Source organism: Cydia strobilella, chromosome Z (genome assembly GCF_947568885.1).
Source record: "Cydia strobilella chromosome Z, ilCydStro3.1, whole genome shotgun sequence".
Classification (NCBI taxonomy): domain Eukaryota; kingdom Metazoa; phylum Arthropoda; class Insecta; order Lepidoptera; family Tortricidae; genus Cydia; species Cydia strobilella.
The window spans coordinates 42610244-42628042 of NC_086068.1; the positions used below are offsets into that span (position 1 = coordinate 42610244).

The following is a 17799-nucleotide window of genomic DNA, read 5'->3' on the forward strand; positions in this document are numbered from 1 at the left end:
TAATATGAAATAATTACCTATTTAATAGTCCCCTGAAGTAATTAGTCTCCGGTACACAATCGGTAAAGATATTCATCAAAAATATATTAATTTACGTAAATAAAGAAGGTCATTCGTGATCTTAATATAACTGACAGATAGTTTTGATACTTTACCATTTTAGTCATATTTAATATTTGTATAATTTATTTTCAGGACTGAGTAAAAGTACCTACGGTATCTCGAATAAAATACGATTTTACTAGTTTGTATGCAATAATTTGTAATCCACATGTCAGATTCAAGCACATCCAGTTTAGATGAAGACAGTTCGATGAATGTCTCGTCTGGTTATTCTGAAGCTAACTCAATCATAAGTTACGTTGAATATTTAGATTCAGAGCGCCTACCGCGAACACCGAAGTTCCCGAATTGCGGGCATCTATCTCTTTTACTCCAATCAAGGCGTAATTAGAGTGACATAGAAAGATGCCTGCAATTTGTAACTGACTGACAAACTTGATGTTACTATGGACCAAGTTTGTTTGAATACTGCTGATCACGTTAAATTTCTGGGAGTTTACATTGACTCTAATCTAAATTAGAAGCGAGAGCTTGAGGCTATAGTAAATTCAATCCATTCTGCTTGTTATGCCCTTAGAAGCCTCAGAGATGTTTTAGAACTAGATCAACTCAAAATTGTTTATTATGCCCTGGTAGAGTCAAGAATGCGGTATAGCATAAGGTTTTGGGGAAATAGCTTTTTATATAATATAATCATTAAATACGCGCGTCTATGAATTCGGATTTTCTGACCACAAAGGCACTCTTCTACATACAGAGATTACGGATAATAATAATAAAAAGGATTTTAAGGCCTGGAAAATATATAAGCGGTTGTTTAATACGGATAATATATCAAAATTCAAGTCAGAGCTACAAAAAATAGATTGGAACCAAAAACTACATCCAGATAATGACGTTATCGTAAATTATCACATCTTCGAAAGTACATTAAAGGAAACCTTAAACAAATGCATTCCAAAAAAATTAACCACAATAAAATCAAACAATAAAAGAAAATGGCTTTCTAAAGGAATCAAATTATCATGCAAGCACAAAAGAATCTTAAAAACTTTAGTTACTTATACAAAAAATCCAATTCTTACAAAACACTACAAGCAAAATGCAAAATACTAAAACGCGCCATTTTACAATCCAAAAGGAATCAATATATAACATCATTATTAAACTCCGAGAACGTATCTATAGCTATGTGGAAAATAATTAAGGAACGCACAAACAAAGTCACCAAACGACCACAACACAACATTGAACTAGCGATCCATACTAATCTTACGTCTGACCCGACACAAGTAGCAAACGCGTTCAATGCATTCTTTGCATCCGTCGGGCGAGTCACCGGAGGGGAGGAGCCGCGCGGGCGTCCGGGTCCACGCACACTCAACACCATGTACTTGCGACCGGTCGAGCCGTACGAAATAAAGGCGATCATACGAAACTTGAAAAATTAAAGTAGTTACGGCATTGACGAATTACCGCCTAAATTAATTAAGAGCTGTGCTGATGAATTAACCTTACCGTATTATTTGCTTGTAAATCAGTCGTTTTCTGATGGAATATTCCCAGAGAGTTGTGCCGTTCCCGGTAACATTCCCCATTTTGTATGGGGAAATTTCTCGCTCGGTAACATTCCCCATTTTGTATGCAACGGCACAACTTTATATCCCAGATCAACTAAAAACTTCTATTATTAAGCCGATTCATAAAAAAGGTGCTAAGTCAGATCCCAACAATTACAGGCCTATTGCTCTACTACCGACTTCGTCAAAGATCTTCGAACTAGCTATGTGCACACGCCTGAACTCATTCTGCGAAAAATACTCCATTTTTAATGAAAGCCAGAACGGTTTCCGACAAAACCGCTCAACTGTACTGGCCACCTATAAATATATACAAGAAGCGCTAAATATTATAAATGATAGAAAATACGCGGTCGGTATTTTATTAGATATGACGAAAGCCTACGATCGAGTACAATATAAAATTCTCCTAGACAAGCTACACGAAATAGGTATAAGAGGTACAGCGCATAAATGGTTCACTTCGTACTTAGAGAACCGTAAACAATACGTCGAGATACAATACCTAGACCACAAAACTGGAATGATCGACAATATTAAATCGGACTTCCAATCAGTCAAGCATTCCATTCCCCAAGGATCGTGTATCGGATGCTTATTATTTTTAATATATATAAACAATCTTCCTAGTAATCTGGATGAATCTTCCTAGTAATCTGGATGACCTATGTGTACTCTTCGCGGACGATATTTAGATTTTGACGTCTTGTCAGAACGACGAAAATTTACAAAATATCATAACTAATACACTGACAAAACTGACAGACTGGTTGACTGACCATAATTTGGATATAAATTTTTCAAAAACCAAAATTATGCAATTTAGACCATACCAAAAAGACGCGTTGGATATAAATCACTCATTTAACGGACAAACAATAGAATGTGTAGATACATTCACCCTCCTTGGTTTAAATATTGATACGCACATTAATTGGAAATCACATATCCAAAAATTAGCCAGTAAACTTTCGACATTCTTATATGCTCTAAGAGAATTAAAACGATCAACGAACTTCGAATGCGCTCTAGCGGCTTACTATGCATACGCCTTTTCGTGGCTTAATTACGGGATAATCCTTTGGGGAAACAGTACAGATATAGAAGAAATATTCATATTACAAAAAAAATGCATACGAACACTAGCTAATATTACGGTACCAGACAGTTGTAGACCCTATTTTGTTCAATATAAAATCCTGACATTAACATCAATCTACATATTCGAGATTTGTAAGTTCGTTAGGAAATATCCTCATTTTATTCCAAAATTTGCCGACCGTCCTCGACAAGCACAACCTGGCACCACCCGAACGTTCAGAACTACACCTACACAAAACAAGCCCAAAAATGATGGCCATTAAAATATATAACAAACTCGGCGACGATATTAAACTTCAGACATCAGATAAACAACAAACTGTTGAAGAACTTATTAGTTAACAAATGCTACTATAAATTGAATGATTTCTTGGAAGATAAAAATGATCACGAATGTTACCAGTTTTAATTGAATTTAATGTTAAGGTTGATCACAAATGGTATTATTTTTAATCGAATTTAATGTTAATTATTAGTTTTAATTATTACTCACATTATTATTTTTATTCCATTTATTTTTTACCAATTCTTATTAAACATTGCATGACATACAAATTCTTAATCTTGACATTCTTGACATAACTATTAAATAAACAAATATTATACATATACCCTACATTTTCAATGTTAAATTTAATTGTTAATAATATCTCCAAGACGTTAATAAATTTGTTGCAATATAATTTTAAATTATAATGTCATAACCATTGTCATAAGACCTAGTTTATATAATGATTACATTAATACTTATACCTAGTATACTTTAGATTTAAGACTATTGCTGTGCCCTACCAGGGTCCATATGAAACCCACTATGTACCTATATGTACCACCAAATGTAAACCATGGATGCAATAAATAAATTATGAATTATGAACGGAGCCTTGATTGCCCGGAGCAATGGTACACATTCCTTCTTTTGGTTTATGTAGAGAGTATTTTGAAAAATTGGGTATTCTCACGGGTCCCAGCTTGTACGTCCTTATTCTTCTTACCCAGTTTGTTTAAAATATTGCGAAAGATTGTACTGACGAAGAACAGGAGTCTCGCCTAGTCACAAGGACGAAAAACATAAAGGGTAGCTTCCTTCCGAAACTTAGGTAGCCAAACATTGCGCAAGATACCAGGCAGTCACTCTATTTAATAAGCTCCCTACTGACCTACAAGCCATTACGGATTGGTTTTTATTTAAGCGTAGGTTGAAGTCGTTCTTATTGACTAGATGCTCCTATAGTATTGATGAAATATTTGATAAGTCGCTAATTTAAGGTATTTATAATTGTTATTTAGTATTAGTATAAATCCTCCTTCCTTCCTTTTGCAAAGGTTGTCCATCGCTGTTCAACGTGGCAACGCGGCGAGCGTGATGGACTCCTTTGCATCTGGAAGGGGCGCAGGACGCATTTTGTGAATAGTTTTTGTGTTTGTTAGGTTCTAGTTTAGGTTAAGATTTTTGTAATGTTTTATTTTGTATGACATGTGTGTTATAAATTGTATTTCACTTTCGGCTCATTGTAGGTAATATCGCTTATAGTTTATATATGAAATAAACCCCAAATTATCGTTTATGAATAAATGTGTTTATTATTATATTTGTATCTCCTCGGATTACACGGGCCTATAAATCCCGGTCTTCACATTTTTAAGTCCTAAACATTTTTCCTCCATTTATTTTAGTAAATTTGTATTGCATAGCACTCGTGTACCAATTATGGATCTACTGATGTCTAGAAGTAAAATAATGATTTACTATTCGACGTCCTCTCAAGGCGGCTGTATTGATTTTTCTTTAATAAAACAAGTGTAAACAGGTTGTGAGGGGCAAGAGGAATCTACCGATATGTCATTTTTAAAAACCCGTCCAGTATCCTGACCTACAGGCTGAACTGATTTTCAGTATTTAAACCCATAACCCTACTTTCTGTTTAAGTCGCAGTCGAGTAAAATGTTGATATTGGGGTAGAACGTGTACAAATGTATAGACAAAAGTGGAATTCATATTTCTCCAAGTTTCATATTAAGAGAATATCCCCTGAAAGGGCATAAGCGCTCAATCTGGATTCAGCTATTATTTTCTATAACAAGATGTATTTTTTCCGCAAAGATATCTAGGCCTTTTTGGTGTAGAATTTAATAAGCTTTCATGTTGCCTTACACCATATTTTCATAGAGAACGTATATTTAGAGTAAAACGCAAATTTCTCCAGGATGGTACACATTTTCCAAGATGGCTGCGATTCTCGAGGTCCCCAAATGTCAAATAGTGTGGACATGAAAAAGAGACCTTTAATTAACATACATACCAAATTTCATAACTTTGGAAGGATTTCGAGGTTAGATTTAATCCGATTGTGCTATTAACAATTCCTAAAAAAGAAACTGATTTGACTAGTAGGAGAATACCCTATTAGAAGTCAGGTTCACGAAAATGACTAATGATTTCGTTAAAATATCGACATCGGGTCATTAGCTAACAAGTTTTATGAAAAGTATAATATTTGATATATTATAATTATAAAGTTTTTATCGCCTACTATTTTTTTTTTATTAATTTTCTTAAGATCGTTATGTAGGTACAACGAATTAAAACAATTTGGACGAGCCGAAATTCAATTATGTAGGTAACTAGGTAGCGTTGTTTACCTATTAATAAAAAAATAATACCACAACATTGCACTGTCACAGATTCAATTCAAGAGGCTCGTTTTGTTGACTGAAATGTAGGTAGGTGTAGGTAATTAAAAAGCTGATTCGAAAAATAAACACTGATAAGGGCCACCCGCCACCCCATACTAGTGCCTCCCGAGCGTCGGCGTCGGCGTCTTGTCAACGCTATGCTATGGTTGCTGTTCGAGGCAACGTTGGCGCAACTGCGCCGTGACGTCATTTTCCATAGCGCTAACTCTAGTAAGACGCCGACGGACGCTCAAACAAAACACGCTAGTGTGGGGTGGCAGTGGCACTAAAGGTTTCAGTCCGGTTCCGATTTAGGCAATCAGCAGAAGCAGTGAGCAGATAGCCAATTAGCACATACTTTGATGGTGCACTCATAGATACCTAGAATTAAGCTGGGTTAAAAATCGGATGCATCCGTGGAAAATAGTGGAAAGGGATATAAGCTATGATCTTAAAACACTATACGTATAGAAGAAAAAAATGGAAAAGTTACTTCCGGCAGGATTTGAACCCGCAACCTCCGCAATCCGTGCGTTGCTCTTAACCAATTGAGCTACGGAAGCCCACCAGTTCCTCTACCATCAGTTGCCAGAGTAAATTTCACTTACTTGAAGTGAATAAACGCGCCGTACGTCACATATTTACGTCGGTTTACGTATTATGTACCCAACTTCACTCCACTGCAAACGATGCTGTCCCTTTCTAAGTATACTAAAAAACAGAGCAAGAATTATATCGGAGTATTGTACAGCGCCTCTAGGTGTCACCTAAAGAACTAAATATCAAACGTATGAGTAAACGGTAAATTACCTATCGAAATCCTTAGCAAACTACCAGTTTTGACATTGCCATATTTACTCACGTCTATGCGGTCAACGTAATTTACTTTCTTGTATATATGTATGTGTTTATTGTTAATTTAATATTAATAATATTATTTAAGCTATCATATAATGTTTATAATTCTCTGAATTCAAAATTCTGGGCTAAATCATCAGTGGCGTGCCTAGAGTTTTGGAGTAAGGCAAGCCGAAAGATTATGTTTTCGTAATAACTGTCCAATCTTCACTGTTTGTACTCAAATGAATTTCCTAGCGTATCGAGGCGAGCTAATCATAGCGCACAGGGCATACTCATACTACTACTAGATATAATTTTACAAACATATCAGGGCCTACCGCGAACACCTAAGTTTGCAAGTTGCAGGCATTTTTCTCTGTCACACTAATTATTTACGCCTTAATTGAAGTAAAACAACAATCCCTTGTGTTTTGTAAACGGCCATACAGAATTTTCTCTTATGCGACTGACTTATCTGAGAATACAAAAGTCGTTGTTGATTTTGGCGCGGAAATGATATCCCGTTTTTCTACAAAGTTTAACGATTTTACCTTGCCTTCGTTGAGTAATACGTGGACACATCCCTTCCCTTCACAAGAAACGACTTCATCCATAGTTAATGTAGCCACTTTCATAAGTTTTACAATCAAATTAGAGGACAAATTGTAAGTACAAACGCGTAACTGAACTAGGCCACATCGACTAAATAATAATATACTTGAAGTTGATTATTAAACACGAACTATGCAGCTAACTTCATACCAAATAAAATTGCTATAGTTTGTCAAACATGAATCTAGATTCATGCTCATTTCAAACATATTAGACAGAGAGAATCATACTATCTTTGTCTTTCACTGGTACTAGCACCCAAAAGAAAAGGATGAGTATAGTTTTTTTGTTCTTATTTACTGCGAATTTGGTTTAACCAACTATTGCCGGTAAATAAGGCCCCATAAGCACGAGTTTTTTCAACGCGCGTTAAAAAAGCGTTTGAATGACAAATGGATAACCATGTATGTATTTACACGAAGGCGGTTTTTAAGCGCGGCGCTTTTTAGGGTTCCGTAGCCAAATGGCAAAAAACGGAACCCTTATGGATTCGTCATGTCTGTCTATCTGTCCGTCCGTATGTCACAGCCACTTTTTTCCAAAACTATAAAAACTATAATGTTAAAACTTGGTAAGTAGATGTATGTTGTGAACTGCATTAAGATTTTCACACAAAAATAGAAAAAAAAATATTAGAACTGAAACTCAAATTTTTTTTTCATCAAACCCATACGTGTGGGGTATCTATGGATAGGTCTTTAAAAAATGATATTGAGGTTTCTAATATAATATCTTACTAAACTGAATAGTTTGTGCGAGAGACACTTCCAAAGTGGTAAAATGTGTCGGCCCCCTGTAACTTCTAAAATAAGAGAATGACAAAACTAAAAAAAATATATGATGTACATTACCATGCAAACTTCGACCAAAAATTGGTTTGAACGAGATCTAGTAAGTAGTTTTTTTTTAATACGTCGCAAATCGTAAACCGCAATTTACCTTTCACTCACGTTTCACATAAAAAATACATTGTTTAAATTGTGTAATGGACGGAACCCTCGGTGCGCGAGTCCGACTCGCACTTGGCCGGTTTTTATCGAGCACTGTTCGATTTTCGGCGTTGAGCGTTGGCCGTAAATTGAATTGAGCATACGGAACTCCGTGTATCTGTTCTCACAAGCGTTATAAAAGCGCCGGCGCTGCTGTCAGATGGCTGTCGAGTGTCAATCTTTGGTGTCAATCGTCATGGCTCTGCCGAGACGCGTTTGAATACATAACGCATATCGTACCATTCGTAACAAATAACTATGTGGGAGCTCGATCCCGAATTATTCATTCAAGAAGTCGAGTCCCGACCATTTTTACCGGAATACGCAAATAAACTACTTAAAAAATTAAGCGTGTTTTTATTACTACACTTCCACAAGGCAGGGACTGCAGGGAGTACGACTCACAAGTGATTTTTAAGCGTTCATATGAACACAAATATCAGAAACGGTAAAAAGCTCCAACGTCGGGTTTTAACGCGACGCTTTTTAAGCTCTCGTGCGAATGGGGCCTAATCTAATATGTGTTCAAAACGCGAGTTTTAAATGTTATATATATTTATATATTTATATATATATATATATATGCCTATGCACCTCTTGCTAAACCATAGTGTTGTTTTGATTACACATGATTTTCTGTATCAGAAACTGTATGTGTGAACTGGGTAATGACAAGCAGATTAGATCCACGCAAAAGCAAACAAAAATGGTACTACTATGATAATCTAAATTATCAAATCTCAAATAGTTTTATTTATATACTTATATATGAAGTTAGTATGAGATGTAGTTATTACTGTTAGTTGTACATACTTACCAAATATGCTACAAACCTATTAAACAAAAAATACCACTTCATTTTATTATTATTTATTACAACCTTGGAAATATTGTTGCATTCCAGAAGGTACATCATTTTTCTAGCAAGTGTTCACAAAGTTAAATATCTAGCATAATCTACCTCTATGACTATATAACATTTTTAGAATTTCCAGAGTTGCCTGTGGCCTGTTTTATTTACAAATTGCATTGATATGTAGTTCGAAGCGGTTAAGTACCTAAAGATTACTCAGGTTTAGGTTTTTTCGTGTATTTTAGGTGTCGTGATAAAACTACAATGATTAACTAAGCATTTAAATGATAATTTAATAACGGAAATGCATTTGTAACATGATAAAACGGTAATAAACATCCGAATAAAAATATTTCGTTCAAATATTGTTGTTTCCAAGTTGACAGAAAATGTCACATCGAAAACGCACGTATTTTTCGATGACATCTGTCACGTTTATTCGCGTAAACGGCGTAAAGTATTTACCTAGAATAATTCTGGCTCAGTTTTCGTTATATAGTTAGAAAGAGAACGTTTTAGGTGTGAAGTTAGGCATGTATCGAAAACTCACGTTAAAACGTTTGTGACTCGTGGTGCCAGTTGATTTTTTTAGTTTTTTACGTGACCGGTAGAGGCACTGTACAATTATTCCATGCATTTTCCTTAACTTTCTCACTTTCGACTGTCATTTACGGAACTCATGGTAGCCGTACAGAACTTTGCAAATCTTTCCATTCCTTCCCTTATGTATACACGCCTTTGGGGTGGCGTAAAGGCTAGCGTTTTAAAAGCTAAAAGGGAAGGAATGGAAAGATTTGCAAGGTTCTGGTAGGCTTCCGTAGCTCATTTGGTTAAGAGCAACGCACGGATTGCGGAGGCTGCGGGTTCAAATCCTGCCGGAAGTGTAACTTTTTCCATTTTTTCCTTTAATATAAAATTTGAAGTATCGCTCGCAGACGTATCTGCATGTTAAAAACTGACTATACGTATGGTTTAATACCATTGTGCGCCTAGAAAGGGGACTGGTATATGCACAAATTTAATTTGGTTACAGAAATGTGCCACACATCCTCTTGCTTTTAAAACATAGTGCTGAGAATATTATTTTTATTTTTAATTATTAAAAGTTAAAGGGAGAATAGTTTAATTATGAAAAATTATAACCGACTTAAGTTTAAAAACATGTAAGTCGACTGGAAGTGTATGTGTTAGTAATACATACTCATTACAAAGTGACAGCATACATGTAATGGAAACTAGATGATTGAGTTGAGCTTGATTGGATAGTTCAATATAGGTATATTACATAGACATCGAGGCGGCGCTGGCCCGGCAGCCGCGGCCGCGGCAGAGCGGCAGGGCCGGGCGGGCGCGCGGGCCGCGGCCGCCGGTACCGTGCCGCTGCCGACGGATCGATACAGATGCGAGCCTGCCCGATGCCCTACACTCTTGTACCCTAAGCTTGCCAATGTATCGTAACATATTTAGACCCCCGCACCGCCTGCACCTCTTTGTGGGAACCGTTGTTCAACGGATCCACGTTCTAAATCTATGGACCTCGATAAATTGGGTACACGTCCGATAAACACATGTCTGACGCTGATTCAAACGTTTTCAATGTTGTATTCAATACTAGTGAATTTAGTAATGAAAGGAACGCACTAAGTCAAATATATTTGTTTTGCGTTATTTTAAATAGATACACTATTTGTACAGTAGTAATTTGTATAATAGTATACAAATTATAAATTGAAATAGATGTCATATACGAAAGAACTGAATTTCTAAAGCTTACTTAAATAATAAACCCATCCAAAACATTACGTATGTAAACATTGTAAACAGATGCAAGTCTCGCAACGCAATTCTTCTACTACAAAAAAGTTTTGAGATTTAATGTGAAATCAAGTCGGTTATTTTAGTCAGTGCCAGGGGGTGTTATAACCATATCAATATTAAGGGACCCACTGACTATCAGTCCGCCGGACGATATCGGCCTGTCAGTTAGAGCAAAAAAATTGACAGTTCCGAAGAACTGACAGGCCGATATCGTCCGGCGGACTGATAGTCAGTGGGCCCCTTTAGATATCTTTAATTTTTATCGCACGGCTGCATAATGATAACTCGTAAGCGAATATCATCGTCAACTATTAAAAATAATTCTAGTTGAACATAACGCTAGCGCTAACCACATGCAGTTTGAGCATTTTGATAAGCTAAAAACTGCTTATTTTTTAAATTTAAAACTTGTGGGTCTGCTAGAAGTACATTAAAATTACGATGACAGAGTATGTCAGTGACAAAACTAAGGAACTTTGCCGTGCAATAATTCTTAAACTAGAAGTTCAAATTGAATGTTCTTGGGAATATATCTAAGCCATATGTTGCCCTATATGACACTGAAAATTCGGGGTTTTAGCTTTAGCCAGCACAAAATTAAAGGACGTCGAAAATGGCCTGAATAGCTTCGAGAAAAGGATGGTACGACCGTGTCTCTTTGTTTTGCTCGACTTGGCGGGATCATGCGGTGCAGACGCCTGCAACTCATTTCTAAACACATTTTCCTATAACGCGATACTAAGTAGGTATTTATTTCGATTCATTGGATAAGGCCAAGTGCTTGTCGGTAGACATGCGCGAAACAGTGCTCCAAAAAGTAATGCTATATCACATCACTTTTTCGAAAACGTAATAGTACACTGAGATATCACATCACTCATCACTCGAAACATGACCCGAACGTGAAACAGCGCTCCGGCGCGGCGCGCGCGTGATGGTCAAATTACAGCATCTCCTACATTACGCAGCGCATTACAGCACTCTAGTGACTAGCGCGTCTCGTACCTATCCGTAATCCGTATCGCCGATCGATTTATTTAATTTATTACGCGTTGCGTTTTGTCACCGCTATGTGAAAGATTTTTTGTTAATTCTTATAAATCATAAAATATGCATAATTTATTATTATTTGCATAAAATTGATATGACACTGATACAGGTATGTAATTAATTATGTATGTAAGTTTTGCAGGTAGATATACCATACCTGCATTCAAATTGATTTCCCTTCATACTTTACCAAAATAAAATGGAACTCCAGGCTTAGTTAGGACTGGCAAACTTCTATAATTATTTTACTATTATTTACAATTTCATTTAAGTATATTTATAATTTAGTTCAAACAGTCTATAAATACACAAATCTAATTTCTACACTTAGTCTCGGTACGGTACGCACTAATTCACAATTAAATTAAAGGATAAACAAGTAACTCGTACTTAGTTTGCCGCGAACCGCGAAAGTCAACCAAACATTTCATAACAATATTAAAAAACGGTTTTGTTTTCGTCACATTCAAAATCTCAAACAAATTACTTGATTTAGCCGCATCCTTCTCGTACTATAAGAAAACATTATAAGCTCTACGCGGACGCACTAGAGTTTTAAATTTATTGCAGATGCAGAAAATCATATTTGTAAGAATATTAGTGAAATTTGCGACTACTTAAACGCAATCGGCCGAGCGGCCCGACCCGAAGTCTTCCGAAGATAGCCGAAAGAATCACAGAGCGAGAGCGCGCGATCACTGAGTGCGAGTGCGAGCGAGATAACAAAGCATGGCTTGGCAAACAACCAACTGTGATGACACTATTGCAATTGGCATTATACATTACGCGCACTGTGTATAGAGTTGAACTGACCATTCATATCCGTGAACGCGCAAGAATGAGGGTAGACAGAGCGCTGTCTACACAACTTTGACACCCACCCGCTATCTTCAGTCACCCGTGAACATGATGCATGTAACTGCGTCGAAATATCGGGAGCTCACAAATAATACAAAAGGTAATCACGGTCTATATCCCGGTCAATATAAGTCTAGTAAAACTAACCGTGAATCATTCAAAACTCTAATACCTCAGGAGGCAACTCATTCCACATTCTGCACGTTCTGGGAAAAAACGAGCGAGATGCCCGCTTATTCTTGGTGTGCCATGTATCTAAGAAGTGAGGATGAGTTTTGCTCCTTTGGCGGGAGGTGTGGTGATAGAAACGAGACGATGGCACCAGATCAAAACGTTCCTCGGAACATTCCCCATTGTACAGACGAACATGCAAAGAGAGCCAACGTCTCTCCGAAGACTAAAGAGGCTCTAAGCCGTCAGTAAGTTCGGGATCGCCGACAATACGAACTGCCCGCCGTTGGATGGAGTCAAGGGGAAGGAGCTGGTATTGTGGAGCGCCAGACCAGAGATGAGAACTGTACTCCATATGAGGTCGAACCTGCACTTTATATAACAAAAGTCGGTGACCCGGTGTGAAATACTGTTTGGCTCTGTTAAGCACCCCAAGCTTTTTGGAGGCCAGTTTGGCTTTTTGTTCCAGATGACTACGAAACTGGACTTCGTTCGTAATGTCGACACCAAGTACCGCGATACTTTTAGCGGGGGTAAGGGGAATGCCCTGAAACTTTGGCGCCGTGACAAATGGGGTTTTTTTGGCGGAAAACTCGCAGACTTGTGTCTTACTAGGGTTGAACTGGACGAGGTTACGTTCTACCCCATTCGGAGACCCATTCAAGGGACGTCTCGATCTCAGACACAAGTCGCATCCTGCACTCCGACACCTGCTCAGGGGGGGCGTTTGCACGACCTGTTTAACAGCTATCACCAGTGCTGTCATCCGCATAGCAATGAATATTGTTGGTAAATAACATATCATTGATATGCAGAAGGAACAGGGTAGGCGATATTGTATTGGGAACAAAAAAAAATGTTTCCTTAGCTTGCAGGGTTGGCGCGGTCACTTTTAAGCATTCCAGCTACATGTATACCCAGTGAAAGGGCGTTTTCTGTAGCTGGGATGGTTTTGACTGCTAAGCGATCGCGCTTAAATCCGGCAAAGGTGAACAAAATATTTTTTATTCACGATAATTACAACCACTGTAGCTGTACTGTAAACAATTTTGAGTCAGTGGTTGGAGATAAGAAATAAAGGTTTATTCCTAGCATAGTTATGTTTTTTTTTAAATTATTCCTCCTAAAAAATGTCCTCAAGCCGGCGACGCCGCGCCGCGCCGGGTTCAAAACCCAGCGCGCCGCCGCCGGGTTTTTTAGCTGCGGCGTGGATCTCTAATTCGGTATATTTACGCGATACATAATTTCGCTTCTTCTGTTTTTTGCAGTCAAATGACAATAACATTGAACGTTCCCAGGAAAATATCAAATCAGCTCGATGGAGAAGTGTCCACTGACCACTACCCAGACCTAGTCATCACAACAAGAGCAGTGGACGCTACCCGAGCTTGTGCCGCCGAGCGCTATAAGCTAGCGTATTTTCCACACTCTCAACACCGCCCAGTATTAGTTGTCATAGTTCTGAAAGTACCAACACTATTAACGCCGCTATTCCATAAGAAAAGGATTCCAACTCCACAGGAGCTGCGGCGACCCGGTCTTGGTACTAGAAACTCACATCGAAACTGGTTTCCAGAGTAAAAAATAAGTCCGCAGCAGTTTTTGTTGACCTAACAGCTGCGTACAACACTACTTATATGGCGTCAGGGTCTTCTCTGGGAGTCTACTAAAGATAGTGCCTTGCATTAAGATTAACAGGCTCTTAGAAAACACTTAGCAACAGACCATTTATGGTCCACTTAGGCGAGACCGCAGCTCCGTCAGAGTACCTACTTAATAACGGGTTTCTCCAGGGATCAGTACTGGCCCCGCTCTTGTTTAACTTGTATATTCACGATCTGCTTAAGTATGCTGATGACTGGCCAACAAGGAGCTGAGAGTAAACTTTAGGGGCAATCTTCTCCGCCACAACTTCCTTCCTAAATATCTGTGCAGGACACAACCAGACAGTTTGATAAAGCATAATTATATGATCACTGGTCGTATGGCAAGAAAGCGTAGGGATGAACTTGTGGCCACAGTCATGTCGGGCAAATAGGTATAGAATAACGTTGGAGACTAAAACCACATTCCAGGCCTGTATTACATACACCGGGCCTAAGCAAGATGAACGCCTACGAGAGCATTGGTGAATCGTGAATCGTATATAAAACTGTAAAATCGAAAAAACCAGTTTTATCAGCTAAAACCTAGTTTTAGGAATTGGCTATAAACCCGGGTTTTCCGGGTTTTTTCGATTTCGGTAAAACCGGGTTTGTGACCCCTACATAATTATAAGTAAATAAGTATTACGCAATTACAATCGGATCTCTTTTTGTGACGACGCTAAGGCTGATTATCTGCATAAAATATTTACATGCTTAAGTTTTTGATGAATATTAAGTACAAAATGTTTTTTTCAGCCAAAGCAAGAATTATATAAATCAGTAAAAGGTCGGTGATTTCATTTAAAACCCTTTTACTACCTTTTTATAAATAAATAAATAATAAATATTATAGGACATTCTTACACAGATTGACTAAGTCCCACAGTAAGCTCAAGAAGGCTTGTGTTGTGGGTACTTAGACAACGATATATATAATATACAAATACATAAATACATAGAAAACACCCAAGACTCAGGAACAAAAAATAAAATAAAAAAATAAATTTTAAATTGTTAAAATGTAATATGTTCAATTGAATGGTATATTTTCCTATAACTTTTCTTCGTAAATTGTATTTTTACGAAATACAAACTCAATCGTTGCCGTAACTTTTTACTTTAAATAGCATCTTTAGGAATTGAGCCTTTTTAAAATTGAAACATTTCATAATAAAGCGTAACATAACTGTAACTTAATTTTTAAGGTCTTATAAATGCTCTGAAACATGTTGAAATGAACTAGGTTTTATTAAATATATAAGTATTACTATATACAATGTCTAATATGACACAAACAATGATATATGCTATTAGAGTTTACAAAATAAGTCAGCGAAGGTGTCATGCGCTGACGAAGAAATCTTTAAACGCGTTTTACCACAATTCTCGTTTTTCGTCTTGTTCCCGTTTATCACTAAGCGAGCGATTTCTTGCGTAATTATTTATTTTATTTATTATTATTGGGGCGTTGTGGGCCTTTGAGTGTCACGTCGACCAAACAGTGATCTATTGTGACGGCCCTTTAAAGCTCATTACTAATGCCCGTTGAATCCAGAAAATTCCAGATTCTTTGGGCCGTAATGTTCTGTACCTCATAGGGTTGCAGTACGTGCCGCCCTAAGTAGGTACTTCTTTTTGACATTAGTGGTCCACAGGAACAGAGAATGTGCATTGCAGTCTCCTCTGACTCCTGGCAGAACCTGCATGTCGGATCTTGTATCTTTCCTATTTGAAACATGTGTTTGTTCAACTTGCAGTGTCCAGTCAGTATTCTAGTCACCGCGCAGGTTTTGTGTCTTTTGAGCCCTAGAAGCTCCTTAGCAACTTTGCTGTTGAACCCTTTGATTAGAGCTTTCGAGTGTTTTTGTCCTTTGACGAACTTCCACCAATCGATTGCTCTCGTTTTTTCTAAGTTGCTGAGCAGAGAATATGCATCCCGTTTTGTGGTTCCACAGAACGGTTCTGGGCCGACCAGGGTTGTGTCTGCGCCCTTTCTAGCAAGTTCGTCCGCTTCTTCGTTTCCGTTAATGTCGGAGTGCCCTGGTACCCATCTAAGTATGACTTTGTTGGAGTTAGCCAGTGCATTTAGGTTTTTTTTACAGTTCTGGACTATTATTATTTACCATCGGACCGTTGTCTGAAGATTCGTACACCTTATTGCAAAGAAATAAGGTACACCGATGGACAGATGAGAGTATTACTGTGTACCTGTGTACAGTGTGTACTAGCGTATACGTGTAAGTATCTGTGTTAAACACTTACACGATTTGCGACTGATTCCATTGTTTATTTAAATTTCTTAATAGCGAAAAAAAAAAATACTATAGTTAAACCAAGAAAAGTCTGCAGATATTTTGACAGCACACGCAGTGCAGGTGTTATTTTTTAAACGTCAAACTTATATGAAATTATGACGTATAAATAACACTGGCACTGCGTGTGTTGTCAAAATCTCTGCAGACTTTTCTTGGTCTAACTCTACCTACAATACAAGCTTTTATTTAGGTTCGCCTGTTCCGGGTTCGTAATAAAATACCGTAAATAAACTGACGCACTCCCACTTCCTGGTTTCCGATTGAGCTGAAGTTTAGCATAACTATACCTCCGTAACTTCGGTAACAAAATGGACCATTGGGGTAAACAATGTATTGAAATAGAAAAACATCTTTTGCTCTCCATGTAAAGGCCGTTCCACCGGTTTGCCGCTGTCACGAAAAATCTCCTTATATGATCCTGTTTTTCTAAGAGGCGTTGATATTCGTAGACGTGGAAAAAATATATGTAGTTCTTGACTATATTATCTTTAATATCATAGCTTCCGATACACGAATTATGACACTTCGCTCGATACAATTAATTCCCAAAGTAACCTCTAACTTGGACTTTTAATCCAACTTTACTCGGTTATTTATTATGTGATACTATAAATAAAAAAGGAAGAAAAAACAATCTTAACTTAAATAGTAATTTCATAGCTTTCGAATTTCGATATTGTAGGGTAACGTTTTTAAAATAAATAAAAATCGACAAAATTCGATCAAAATTGACACTTGGCGCGCATGATCTTTCCCGTTCTTTCTTGCGAAATGTGACAGAGATAGCGGCAAACAAATGGAACGGCCTTAAGGTAAAACGGATGGTACTGGAACCGGGCGCGTTTGAAAGAAAAGTAATTCTATTATTCTATCTTTCTCTGTCTGTGATCTAGTCTGAACTCTAGCTGTGATGTGACATTGACAACACCTTCGGAAGCGTTTAGTTTAATGGTTTATAAAAACGCACCCATTTTCAGTGCTGCCAACAAATCAGTTAATGTGTGTGAGGCGCCTAATGGGCTCTTCAGACCTTGCCAACATTCGCATATTTATTTATTTCGATACTTTGCCGGCTAAGTAAGTCCAACAAATTCAATCAGTTAAACAAATGACGCAGTGTATTTCGAAACTTTATGCAAATCTATATGTATATATATTACGCGAGGCCGATTTTTGTTCATCCCATCAGATCTACAGTTATGGTCCGATTTTGATAAATGATATGTC

At 37.5% G+C, this 17799-nt stretch overlaps 1 protein-coding gene and 1 long non-coding RNA gene across 5 annotated transcripts in view; one reads left to right on the forward strand and one right to left on the reverse strand.

The window, feature by feature from the left end:
* Window positions 1-7800, forward strand: part of LOC134754980 (uncharacterized) — a 543731-nt gene extending 535931 nt beyond the window's left edge. The window contains exon 2 of the long non-coding RNA XR_010128997.1: window positions 7589-7800. This is a non-coding gene — a long non-coding RNA (uncharacterized LOC134754980). The remainder of the gene's footprint in view (window positions 1-7588) is intronic.
* Window positions 1-17799, reverse strand: part of LOC134754804 (E3 ubiquitin-protein ligase TRIP12) — a 175147-nt gene that overhangs the window by 152892 nt on the left and 4456 nt on the right. The gene's annotated exons all lie outside the window — the stretch shown is intronic.